Genomic DNA, 13,776 nt, shown 5'->3' with positions numbered 1-13,776 from the left:
AGTGACTAGAATAAAAAGATTTATAAGAAGAAAAATGGTTCTAAAAATTAAGAAATGGGCCATCATCCACATAATGGTCCTCTCTACAAGGACTTGCACTTTTTCAAGGGTTGTGCAGTAATCATGAAAGATGAAAAACCAAGCCATCTCTGTCATTGTCTAGAGGGAAAGACTTCCACCAGTATAGAACTCCAAACAGCCTGTTCCTACAATACCTGCAAGGAGGATGTCTTCTAAAGGTAAATAGTCTGGAAATACCAGCATGTCATGGAACAGGTAAGGCCCCTTCCATACAGCTGAATAAAATCCCACATTATCTGCTTTGAACTGGAATATATGGCAGTGTGGACTCAGATAACCCAGTTCCAAGTAAATATTGTGGGAATTTTTTTGCCTTGATATTCTGGGTTATATGGTTGTGTGGAAGGACCCTGAGTCTCCAAGCATTTTCAGTACAACTAAACCCCAAGAACACTCTGCCCTCATCTAGAAGGTTGACATTGGATCTAGCAGCCTTCCCCTCCTGACACCAGTGCTATGTCTGCCTTCCTTCAGTGTTAGTGTGCCATTTTCTTTTTCATTCTGCTGTCACCATATTTTTGCCACCTTCTCCATTATGTTTACACCTGTGTGTACTCAATAGGATCCCAGTCATAATGTCACTAGTAGAATGATGACACCAGACTCTATCAACCTCATCACATGAAGCACTTTTTGGTGGCATGAGCTGCCTATACTTTTGTGACAGCCCACCAGCCTCCATCTCAAGATGCAGAGCAACTTCCAGTGGTCTCTGCTGCAAAAGTCTAGACAAATCAGCGTATGCTGCCATAGCGGCAACATGGGAGACTTCCCATGTTGTATTGAATCAATGGGAGAAAGCTGGGTGGTTGATGCTTCTCCTTCCCCCTGCTCCTTGGGAATGGGGCAATGAGTAAGTCGGGCAATGTGGGGCATGGGGTGATGGGTTCCCCATGCCCCCGGATGTGCACTGCCAGAATCACCACACATCATGGTATTCCAGTGGTCCACCTGTTGAGGTCATATTTTTCTATTACATCTGAATTTGGAGAAGCTGTACCTGTACCTTACTACACCAGAACATGGAAGTGGGGTAAATGAAGCTCAACACATTGAGGTTAAAATCTGATAAGACTGAAACTTCATGAATGTGTGGTTAAATTATTCAGGATTTGTGTGTTAACATCTATTGGATGCTTTTTGAATTTTTAAAAAATTTGAGACTCTGGCCCTATCTACACTGTCATATAATCCAGATGATCTGATTTGAACTGGGTTATATTGCCACATAATCCAGTTCAAAGCAGATAATCTGGATTCAAAAACTGGATTATATGGCAGTGTAGATCCAGCGTGGGATGACCACATTGGCAACCTCATGGTTGGATTACTGTTATATACTCCCTATGTGGAAATGGGACAGAACACTGTGGTGGAGGTGCTAAATAGAACTCCAAGTTGTGAATCTATCACCACCATGTTGAACAAACCACATTGACCATCTATTTGCTATTAGGTCATCTTCTAGTGTTGTTAAGGTTTAAGGTCTTGCTGGTTTTCCCCTTATAAACTGTTGATCAGTTCACCCAATAAGGGAGATTTTATTAATGGCCCGTATTCTTGCAGATTATTTTAGTGAAGTGACCAAAAGAAAAGCATATTCCATGATCAACTCTGTATTCAGCAATGACTTCTGGTATGTTTTATGTTTTTTTAATCTTGATTTTATATATATATTTAATCTTGTTGCATTTGAAAATATGGGGAAACTGTTCAGAAATATTTTAGACAAATAAAACAAGGAAACTTTTAAGAGCATCTAACTACTTCGCAGCTACTGCTATGATGACAACAGTAACCTGAAACATGATAAATTCATATTGATATTGTTTAGGCTCCCTCTTTGTTGTCTTGACTTTTCTATTCAGGCCAGCCATCAGCAACTAGCTAACTTAGAATGTCTCATCTTTTAAAAAAGGATATCTTGAACATTTTAATATTTACAAATTACCGATTATTACTGCAATATTTCTAGTCTTTTAAATTACTTCTTACTATTATAATATGTCCCAACTTGCCTTATGATACATATAATTTATTGTGTTTCTATTGAAATCTTTATATGCATCACAACCCTGAGAAAAACACAGGCTATAAATTAAACAAAACAGATATAAGTTTTATTATATCAGTTACTATTGCAACTAATCTAAGGAATATTATATTGTCAGAGTAGAATTTTAGAGGAAGTGTTGTCAATGGAGGTAAACCTAGGGTTTCTAAAATATAGTTACTCTACAGTTAATTGATGCCTATAATGTCATTTGTCCATCTTTCTAACTAATCCCCGGGGAGTGTTTGATGGTAAATATTTGAACAGCTGGAAGACCCAAGAACAAGGCATTTGTCTGAGCCCTAAGCTAAAAGAACAAACTTGAGAAGCAATTTTGATGGAAATCTGATTACGGAATTATCCAAATTAAATGGAAAGATTATAAGTGATGAAATACACAGGGGTTTGCCTCATTTAAAGTGACAGAATGGGCAAATACGAAAGGTTCCTTTCTATGAAGCTTAACTATTGATTTGACTGAAACACAGTTTACAAAAATACATAAAATGTACTCCTTTGCCTAGCATCCCTTGTGAACTCTATACCCCAAGAACAAAACAATGGTCTAGCTCAGCACAAAATATATTATTTAGTAACACGTTGCAGAGTGCTCTCTGAAGTGGACAAAGCATGTTACTTGTTCAAAATCTGTCTTTATTTTAGCCTGTGTCATGAATCTTGCCCCTCTTGTAAATCTAATTTCCAGTCAATTTATTTTGACTTACATATCATGAGATGCATCTGAGGAAATCAATTTCCAAACATAGGATTTGGAGGAATATAGAAAAGGACCAGGGATCGTTCTATCAGTTTCAAAGGTGTCTCCTTTATCAGTAGTAACAAGGAACAGGAAGAAGAGCAGCAATCCTCAAAGAACATGCTGGGGACCTTGGAAGCTTCAGAACATTGGAAAAGCCCCTGCTGATACTCAAAGGCGTGTGATGGTGATCGGATCTCTCTACTGAGGGGTACCAAAGCATTAATTTGTGGACATGATAGGATGCCTTGACGGGTGTACTGCAAAAATCTATACTTTAGTATAGGACTTTATCACAGAAAGGTGGCAAGCAGGCAAATAAGCAGGAGCATTGCCTATGGTGCTTATTCCAATCGCACGGCAAAGTGTACAATCAACTGCCAATCTGCTAACTTCATGTGGCAAACCCATTTCCAGATATCAATGGGAAAAACCTGTCAAAAGCCCCTGAATGTCTCACAGTGCCACAACTTACCTAAACTAGCTGGCATTAACACCCCCCCACACACACACACCCCCGATGTGTGACAGGAAGTTGTTGCCAATTGTGAAAGAAATAAGGCTGAACACTGTGAAAGCCACCCACTCTATGGCTATCAGTCTCCTCCCAGTACACTTAAATCAAGGAAAAGTTTTATGAGAACCATCACTCCTCTAAATGTTTTTCTGGAAACCACAAGAATATCCCTATGGGCAGCAAAATCAGGCAATTCCAACTGGTTGGCCCTTCACAAGGGTCTTCCAAGAATGACCAACTTGGAAGTCCTTTAACATACTCAGAAATGGAGTTGGCAGATCTAAAGACAACCTGGCAAAATGGCACTACCTAGAAGAATCCTCCACCCTGCCTCATGCACAGAGGAAGAACTGTTTAAAGCTACAGACAATGCAGTCGCTGTTGCCCATTTTTGGTCTAAAACTATTTAGCAGCTTGTGATCCCTTTATTTTATCAGTTTTAAACTTACCTATGTATGCAATGCTTTTAACACAAAGTAAATAAATAAATAAATCTAACCTGCTTCTGTCCTTTTCTCCCACTTTCAGTGCTGTAATTGATATAATTATTTTTTTTTAAAAAAACAATCCTTAAACTTCACCACAATTCCTTCTATTAAAACAAAAAATATTTTGAAATGGGACCTCCAGACCAGTGGAACTGTCAGGGCAGGGTTCTGCTACTATCCAGGTTTTGAAAAGTGTTGCAGTAGTGCGACACTCAGAAACGTATGATAGTGAAGGTAATTATTTTGGTAAGTTGCTCCTCTCCCTAGTTGCGGGAATGCTGTGGGATAGCGGCTTCAAGTCCCTTAACGCCTGACAAGACTCATCAATCTCATTGACTGTTAACCCCTTCCTTTTGGTCCATGTGGGAACTAATCATACTACAAGGCACAGAGAGAACAGCAAAACTATGTTAAAGAAGATGGGGAGATTAGAGCCACATGCGGCTAACATATACAAAAGTATGAAGAGTCTGGGATGTTCTTTCTTGAATCAGTCAAAAAGTGAGGAAAATGGTTTATTTTAGGACACTACTAATGATCTCTTTATTTGAGATTGAGGATAAGGATCTGGCAAATAAAGACCTCATATCACTTATTCTAGGGACCCCTGATGGCACAGTGTGTTAAAGCACTGAGCTGCTGAACTTGCGGACCGAAAGGTGCCAGGTTCAAATCCTGGGAGCGGAATGAGCGCCCATAGTCAGCCCCAGCTCCTGCCAACCTAGCAGTTTGGAAACATGCAAATGTGAGTAGGTCAATAGGTACCGCTCCAGCAGGAAGGTAACAGCACTCCATGAAGTCATGCCGGCCACATTACCTTGGAGGTGTCTATGGACAATGCCGGCTCTTCGGCTTAGAAATGGAGAAGAGTACCAACCCCCAGAGTTGGTCACGACTGGACTTAACATCAGGGGAAACCTTTACCTTAAACTATCACTTATTCTATGTGCAGCAACCTCACAACCTGTGAGGATGCCTGCCATATGCTGGTGAAACATCAGGAGATAATGGTTCTGGAACATGACCAAACAGCCTGGAAAACTCACATCAACCCAGAAGCTAATAATTGCCAAAATTGGAAGGGAGAAGGGGATTAGGTAATTTATCAATAAGGAATTGATTTAAAAATGGGCTCCAGCCCTAACAGAAAGCTTAACATATCAAATAAGAGCAGTAAAAGGGGAAATGAAAGACTTATTTGACATTTCATGAAAACCGTTAGATGTGCCAAAACAATGGCAAATTTAAACCATGAAATGATCAAGTGAAATTTTGCATTTATAACCAGATAAATACCATTATTATAAAATGCTATGAAAGATACTGAAAATGCAAATAAAAATAGTATAATGCACTATGCAAAGCCCCTGCCCTGAAAATGATCTGTCTAGCTTTGCCTGTGGCCACTCTTTAGAAGGAAGCACACTTGCTCTCCCTAACCTTTTAGTAAACAGACGAAACAAGGGAGACAGCTGCTGTTACTTTGATGGCTGTGTAGGAGAACTTCAGCAGGTGTTGTGTGTCACAAAATCAGGTAACAAGTAAGAGCTGCAGAAATACTCTCTTCTACACAATAATTAAAGATACCAAGGTACTTGCTCTTATTTCACATGATAGTTTTTTCAGGGGAAATGCTCTATGGTGTTTGTTATTGTTAAATATGTGATATTCCTTTGTTTTAAATTTTTTGGATTATTGTTTAAATCTGAGATGCTTTTTAATTTTTGAATAAATTTTTATTGCAAACATTTATAATCATGTGGTTTACAATGAGATGATGAAGATTTGACAGTGACAGTAAGTGAATACATAACCCCAAAAAACAAAACAAAACAAACAAACAAAAATCAAAAGAAAATCTGTGCTAAAAGAAAACATGAATCTAATCAAACAGACAACTTTGCATAGTTACATGACCAAAACACATATTTAATTGTAAACCAGCTTAGGAAGGTGAAAGCTGGGTAAAAAAAGTATTGTATTAACAACAAGGCAATAACAAGGAGGAGGAGGAAGAGGAGGCCCACAAAAAGTCATCAATTCAGCAAGATGTACATATATAGGCATTTGTATTCAATCTTGGATGTTTGCATTTTTAGAGTAGCTTCAGAGTAGCTTCCATTCTTTTAAGGTTAATTTCACTATTACTGTCATACACATGCGTAGACAGACATATATAAACAGAAAACATTATGATATCTGATATATACATGATATCTGATATATCACTGAGTGCTTTTATTTTTGGAAGGCATAGACCTAAGTCTGCTGCTGCATAATTTAATTTTTTGCATCATTAAAAAGGGTGAAAAAGGAAGATATTCACAACCTACTGACCTTTCCAAAACAGCAGCATATGAAAAAATAAATAAATAAAAGTTTTGACAGACCTTCTCTCATCCTTACCTCTTGCTGTGTGATACGTAGTTAGGAGTCGTCCATACTGCAAAACTAGCCCTGTTCCTATGGTTACAACATAGCAGTCACCTACTGTGGCTGGCTTGAGTTCTCCTTTTCTAACATCCATTTCATTAATTTAATTTTTTGTAGTTTGACATTAATTGGACAGCATTGACTTTAAGGAAAATGACAGTGCTGCACTGGAGATGTTTCCAGATGATGGTGTTCAAAATTTGGATGAGATCTGGAAAGTTAACAGCAATCTGAGTCTCATGAATGTCACAACTGATAAAAATGTTTGGTATCTTTTACGAGGCTGTACAAAAGGAGGAGAATGAAATGCCAACACTGACCAACCGGATCTCTAAGGCAGACAGTAAAAGGAGTCAGAAAATGAAGTAAGGAACATAAGAAGAGCCCTGCTAGATCAAACCAGAGTCCTTTCTAGTCCTGATCCTGTTTCCCACAGTGGCCAGCTTCATATCTATGTGAACGCCTAAAGCAAGACATAAGAACAAAAACCCAATTCTTCTCATGTTCCCCACCAACTTGCATTTTTAGTCATGCCGTTAGTGTCTTATCCTTCACAAATTTATCTGATCCTTTTTCAAAGCCATCTTTTATTTGGCTGATGAATGTACCATTTTGGTGATTGTTGGTATAAAATCATTAAAACGATGAATAAATCTGGGTGAGCTTCAAGCAGGGCATAAAAGAAAAAACACAGATCACAAAATAATATTTATCAGAGACCTTATCTTGGCACAAGTGTCCATTTAAGTTCTTATTAATTCAATGGCTTTTTTTCTTGAAAGTGGGTTGTCCTTTCCTACTCCAGAGGCAATGATGCAAAACAAGAGATTCAAAATACAAGAAAAAAAACAATCTGCCTAAACATTAGGAAGAATTTTCTGGCGGTAAAAGCTGAAGAATTGATTGCTTTTTTAGATATCTTCCAACAGTGAATGAATGGCTCTCTCTCAGGAGTGCTTGAATTGTGTATTCCTGGATGTTAGGGGACTGGACAAGATTTTTCAAATCATGTCAGAAGCGACTTGAGAACATATTGCAAGTCACTTTTGGTGTGAGAGAATTGGCCATCTACAAAGACGTTGCCCAGGGGATGCCTAGATGTGCTGCTGGGAGGCTTCTCTCATGTCCCTACAAGCTAGAGCTGACAGATGGGAGCTCACCCCGTTTTGCGGATTTGAACCGGCAACCTTCAGGTCAGCAACCAAATTTTCAGGTCAGCAGTTCAGCCGGCACAAGATTTTAACTCATTGTGTCACCGTGGTTAATTTCCAGACTAGATGGCCCCTGTGATCCCTTCTAACTCCATGATTACAGCATTTATTTTGAAATTTTCCTTAATATCCTACATCAGTGATTCCCAAAGTGGGCACTACCGCCCCCCGGTGGGCGCTGGAGCGATCCAGGGGGCGGTGATGGCACCTATTAGGACACAGGGGCGGGGCCAAGGGAGGGACGGGGCCTCTTCCCAAGTGCCAGAGACAGGGCTAAGCACCTGAGTCACCTGTTAGGACACACAGGGGGCGGAGCTAGAGGAGTGGGTGTGGCTTCTTCCCAAGAGCCCGAGACAGGGCTGAGAATCTATACCTTTCCTGAGGCGCTTGTTGGGACACAGAGGGCGGAGCTAGGGAAGGGGGCGGGGCCTCCTTCCAAGAACCCGAGACAGGGCTGAGCCTCTATACCTCTCCTGAGAGGCCTTTTAGGACTAAAGGGTGGAGGTAGGTGTGGGAGCGGGGCCTCTTCCCAAGAGCGCAAGACAGGGCTGAGCCTCTGTATACCTCCCCTGAGGTGCTTGTTGGAACATGGGGGTGGGGTATAGAGGTTCAGCCCCGTCAGGCACTTGGGAAGAGGCCCCACCCCCTCCTCTAGCCCTGCCTCCTGTGTCCTGGAAGGCACTGCAGGATAGGGATAGAAGCTCAACCCTGCCTCAGAGCTCGTAACTCCGCCCATCCCAGTCCTAGCCGTCCATTTGTGTGTACTTCAATGGGAGGTGGGGGCCTGCTTTTGGCTGATGAGAATGCCAAGTTAATTAGGATTGTTGTTGTTGTTTGCCTTCAAGTAGTTTCAGACATAGGGTGACCCCAAGTCTATTGTTTAGGATGGGGGGTGGCAGGTAAATGTCCTTGGAGGGCCACATCTGGCCTGCAGGCCTTAATTTGGGGATCCCTGCACTAAGGGAAACACCTTAGAGGTAGAAGTATCCAGATTTGCTGTCTGGGCATCATTCAGTGATATGTTATACAGTGCAATGTTGAATCAGTGATGTGCTAGCGATGTACTTGACAGAGTTGCCTTGCGGTAACACATCAGATTTGACACCAACTGTTCTTGAGCTTGGGTGAGCACATTTGTGATGCTTACTTAGGCTTATGTTGTAATTCAGATTGAGTTGTTCAACTCCGAACAGCAAGCCTCACAATCACTGAAGTCTCTGAACTCACTGTTAGCACTTCAACAGAAAATTGTGATAGGCCATGGAAATTAACTGCCCAAGTTGTTATCGGGAGGCTTACTTGAAAGCTTTGGAGAGTGTACCGTTTTATCTGCAGATTACTAATGCACAAGGCCACTTTATCTATCTGGGTTAGTCCTAACATCTTAACAGTAGTGCAAATATGTTCTCAAAATCTGTTAAATCATGATAAGGACAATATGCTTGGTTTTGCTTTTTTCAAAGGCAAACTGTACGTGTGTATGTGTATGGCTGAGCTCTTGCATTTTGACTCTTATAGTTTACATAGCAGCTGCCCTAGACAGATCTTTCAGGAGTTGCTGATAGTATGGTGCCAAACTGCTTATGTCCTGCTCACAAGATTGTTGCATGTCACATTTATTGGTCTTTTATAAAGAATCAGGCACAAGGGCATGATGGTATGGTTCTTTATACTCACAGTTCCTGTTAGGTTTTAAAGCTTTTTTTTCCCCCATGTCAGGAGCAACCTGAGTTGCTTCTGGTGTGAAAGAATTTACCGTCTGCAAGGACATTGCCCAGGGGACGCCCGGATGTTTTTGATGTTTTTACTTAATTTATGTCATCCTTACAGACAGTAAATGACAAGAACTGTGTATAAGGATCCAGGAATAAAATATTGATTTAATAGAAAAAGAGGGGAAAAAATAGTAGGCTTAAAATAGGGTATGTGTAAACCTATTTTAATCATACAAAGGCCTAAATTGTCCTGGTTAACCACAGGATTTATTATGTTTCCAGTCACTATTTAACAATTGCCTTTATTGGTCTATTCTAGTTGGAATTAACCAAAGGTGCATCAGCACTGTAGAATTAATGCAGTTTGACACCACTTTAACTATTATGGTTCAATGTTATGGAGTCACAGGAGTTGTAGTTTTAAAAGGTCTTGATCCTTTGCTGTCAATGAGTCATGGTGCCTCACCAAACTACATATCCCAGGATTCTATAGCATTGAGCCATGGCAGTTAAAGGGATATCAAACTGCATGAATTCTATGGTATAGATGCACCCTAATGCTTAAAGGAGGCAGATTTCAACCATGATGTAGACTCACTTCTGATTTTCAGAATAATATAAGTGCAGATCAGATCATCCAAGTTCTTATTGAGCTTTGGCCCCTCTCCCCAAGAGAAGAAGCAGCGAATGCACCAAGCAGGGGCCTGGATCCCTGACTAAATAAGACCTACCACCATGTTCTTATTGTCTAAACATGTTCTTTTCATTATGTGAAACAAGCTTATAAGTAGACATGACATCGGTATGAGTTTGGTATATTAATTATTTGCATCAATAATGTACATAAATATTTGTATGACTATGAAAATGTGTGAACATGAATAGTCAACAAGAAGGTTTTACACATTTTTTAGAAGGGGGGGGGGAGGAAGGAAATTACATGGATGTTTTTCCCCTCAAATATTATGGACAACTGCGGATATTTAGATCATTCTCACACCAGCCCAGCCAGTAGTGTGAAGCATAGGATGGACCCTCCCAGCTCAACTGGGTTAGAGAAAGCATGGCGCAATAGTGACTACGTGACTCAATTTGGGCAATCTGTAATACAAGGATTTGTTAACTTACAGCATGAGCCAGAAAGATGGGGCGGGGGGGGGGGGGATGTTCTACTTTTCCGCAGCCTGGTATGTTTTTAGTCAAGATGTAAAAACATTGCCCATATTTTCAATCATAATGTCAATTAAATTATTTTCAAAAGCCATCAGGGAGACAAAGAGACTGAAATTTCATGCTTGCCTGCCCCTTCTCTCTTTCACTATTGTTTGGAATAATCCTGTCTTTTTTATACTTAAAATATTTTTATTACTAATACTGTAAGAAGCTGTGTCTGCAGAAAGGTGAACCACTTCATACTTAGAGCCTGTTGTAATGGGTTTATTCCTGGATTTCAGCTGTGAAAAAAAGAATGTTAACTTCTCTCCAAAATTTGGAGACGGCCTTGATAATGTCATCTGTATAGAAGAGAGGAAAGGGTTGTTGATTTGATGGGTCCTGTTCTTTCTGTTTCTGGCATCTTTTCACTTTTTATTTCTTTTATGTTTTTAATTGTACTTTTGTTTAATTTGATTTTATTATCATTTTTCTTCCTGAAAGACTATGTTCTCTCCATACAAGCTTGCCTGGGCTTGAGATCTTCAAGTGAGGTCTTTCTCACCATGCCACCATCCGCAGACACATTTCTGAAAGTCAAGTGCTAAATTGGACACAATTACAAATATAGCATGAGAGCAATTATTTACGATACCACTTGTTCCAACTGTATGGGATTCCTTCCAGCCATTGCTGTCTGAGGATATAAACAAGAGTTTGGAAAAGAAGAGGTGAACATGTGTTGTCGAAGGCTTTCATGGCCGGGATCACAGGGTTGTTGTATGTCTTTCTGGCTGAGTGGCCATGTTCCAGAAGTATTCTCTCCTGACGTTTCGCCCACATCTATGGCAGACATCCTCAGAGGTTGTGAGGTATGGATAAACTAGGCAAAGAAAGGAAAAATATATATATCTGTGGAGAATCCAGGGTGTGGCAAGAGTCCTTTGTCACTGGGAAGCCAGCATTAATGTTTCAGTTAATCACCCTAATTAGCATTGGAAAGGTTTTGTCTCTTGCCTGGGGAGCATCCTTTGTTCAGTCATTAGCCGTCCTTGGGGCTCCTCTGCCCTCAGAGTGTTGGTTCCCATCTACTGTTTTGATTTTAGAATTTTTTTAATACTGGTAGCCAGATTTTGTTCATTTTCATGGTTTCCTCTTTTCTGTTGAAGTTGTCCACATGCTTGTGGATTTCAATGGCTTCTCTGTGTAGTCTGACATGATAGTTGTTGGAGTGGTCCAGCATTTCTGTGTTCTCAAATAATATACTGTGTCCAAGCTGGTTCATCAAGTGCTCTGCTATGGCTGATTTCTCTGGTTGAATTAGTCTGCAGTGTCTTTCATGTTTTTTGACTCTTATTTGGGCGCTGCGTTTAGTGGTCCCTATGTAGACTTGTTCACAGCTGCATGGTATCCGGGAGACTCCTGCAGAGGAGAGAGGATCCCTCTTGCCTTTCTTTGTCTTTCTCCTTGTTTGGCTAAATTTTCAATGTCCTTAAAGGAAAACATTACAAACACATCCCATTAAAATCAATGATACTTTCCCTCCTTGGATTCTCTCATACATACTCCATCAGGGATTCTGAACTATGTCAGAATGTTATTTTTTTTAAGTATACCTCCGATGGTAAGTTAAGCACAGCTGTAGGAGCTGAACTGGCTGGGGCAGGAAATGTGTTTCTTTTCTCAGCCAACTCATACAAACCTTTGGACTACATGCTCAATGATAAATCTTGGAAAAGGTCCGGAGCTTTGTACTATTCCTCCCTGTGTTCAAGAACTAGTTAGAGCAGAAAAAATGCTCTTTGGTTGGCCAGCTGCACATCTGGACTGTAGGCGTATGTTTCTCGAGAGTACATTCCTCACTGCTGCAGTTATCCTCCAAGATGAATATCCTCCAATATTCACACAGTCTGTGTGAAATCTGTGCCAGAGGAAGGTGGGGGGGGGGGGAGAGAGAGAGAGAGAGAAAACCTTTTAGATTCTAATTTCAAAAAGATTACCCAGATTTGTCACACAAAAGAATTCTTATCAGGATATCTAGCTTTGTACAGACACAATTAGACTTGATTTATGTGTTTCAAAATGAAAAGATCAAAGTTGGTAGATGAGGAATGAGAATCTATGCCGCTACAGATAACATTGGTCGATAACTCCTTATACCGTCCAACCCTTCCATTTTGCCAGAGATAGCCCAAGGTCTACCATCCCTCTTTCTTAGTTATATTTTTTTCTCATCCTTCAACGGGATTCAATGGGCTGAATCCACATGAAGCCTGTATCCCAGGTCCAGGGCACAGTATCCTGCCCTGATTTGACCCCATTGGCATCAAACTCACTCATTTTAATGTAAACTCAAACTGGTCTTGAAAGCCAAATTGTCAAGGACAGAACGCCACAAGATAAAAGATAACAGAGTTTATTGGAGTTACAGCACTCGAAATGCCCGTAAAAGACAAGGGCTAGGCAAACACTGGCCTTAAAAGTAAAAAGAGGCAAGAAAAACATTCAAAAGATAAACCGGATTAAACCGGAGTTTAATCCGGGTAAAATCAAAACAGCTTGCTTCAGCCTGGGAATAAACAAAACAGAAGCTGGTGAACAAAGAGTTCAAAGGAATGCAACTAATTGGCAGCAGATACTTCTCTGCTGCCAAAACTATGTTCTGAGTAACTTTAAAGGTTACTCCTCCACACAGCAGGCAGATTTCCGATACAAACTCAGCAGACGAGGGCTTAAGCAGTCAGCAAGGTCCCAATCCGTTCCGAAGGTCGTAAGGTAGATGCAGACGTTTGTAGTTCACCAGGTCCAATACAAGTAGGAGTATCCGAAGCCGTAGTCAAGCAGTCCGTAGGTCCAGTACAAGCAGATGGCGTCCCTCAAGAAGACGACGGAAGGTCAAAGCTATTAAGATTAAGCAGAGGTTGCACAACAAAACCCCACACAATTCCTCCCGCCGTCTGAGCCCAATGTCCGAGATAACTTACGTAGTCAGCAAACGAAACACACCCGTCTTCAGGAAAACTTCCCACACAGATCCCAAGCGTTCGTCCAGATTACCTTGCCCAACGCAATTTGCTATTGCTCCCAAACCCCATTTTATGCCAGTTACAAGTCCTCATCACTATCAGCTGCCCTCCTTAGCCCAGGCGTTTCCTCATCACTTTCCTCATCAGAACTGGAACACCTCTGACTACGCCCCACAGCATCCCCAGCTGTGGATCCCGTCCCATCCCTCCAGCTTGCCCATGGATCTAATCCTGAAGGTCCCCAATCGCCTTCCATTCTATCATTGCCAGTGGCACCCAAATCCTCCCTTACACGAGTCCATTCCATATCATCCTCTTCCGAGCTAACCATCTCTTCCTCCAT

This window comes from Anolis carolinensis, chromosome 2 (assembly GCF_035594765.1).
Source record: "Anolis carolinensis isolate JA03-04 chromosome 2, rAnoCar3.1.pri, whole genome shotgun sequence".
NCBI classification, from domain to species: domain Eukaryota; kingdom Metazoa; phylum Chordata; class Lepidosauria; order Squamata; family Dactyloidae; genus Anolis; species Anolis carolinensis.
This window is presented reverse-complemented; position numbering follows the sequence as displayed.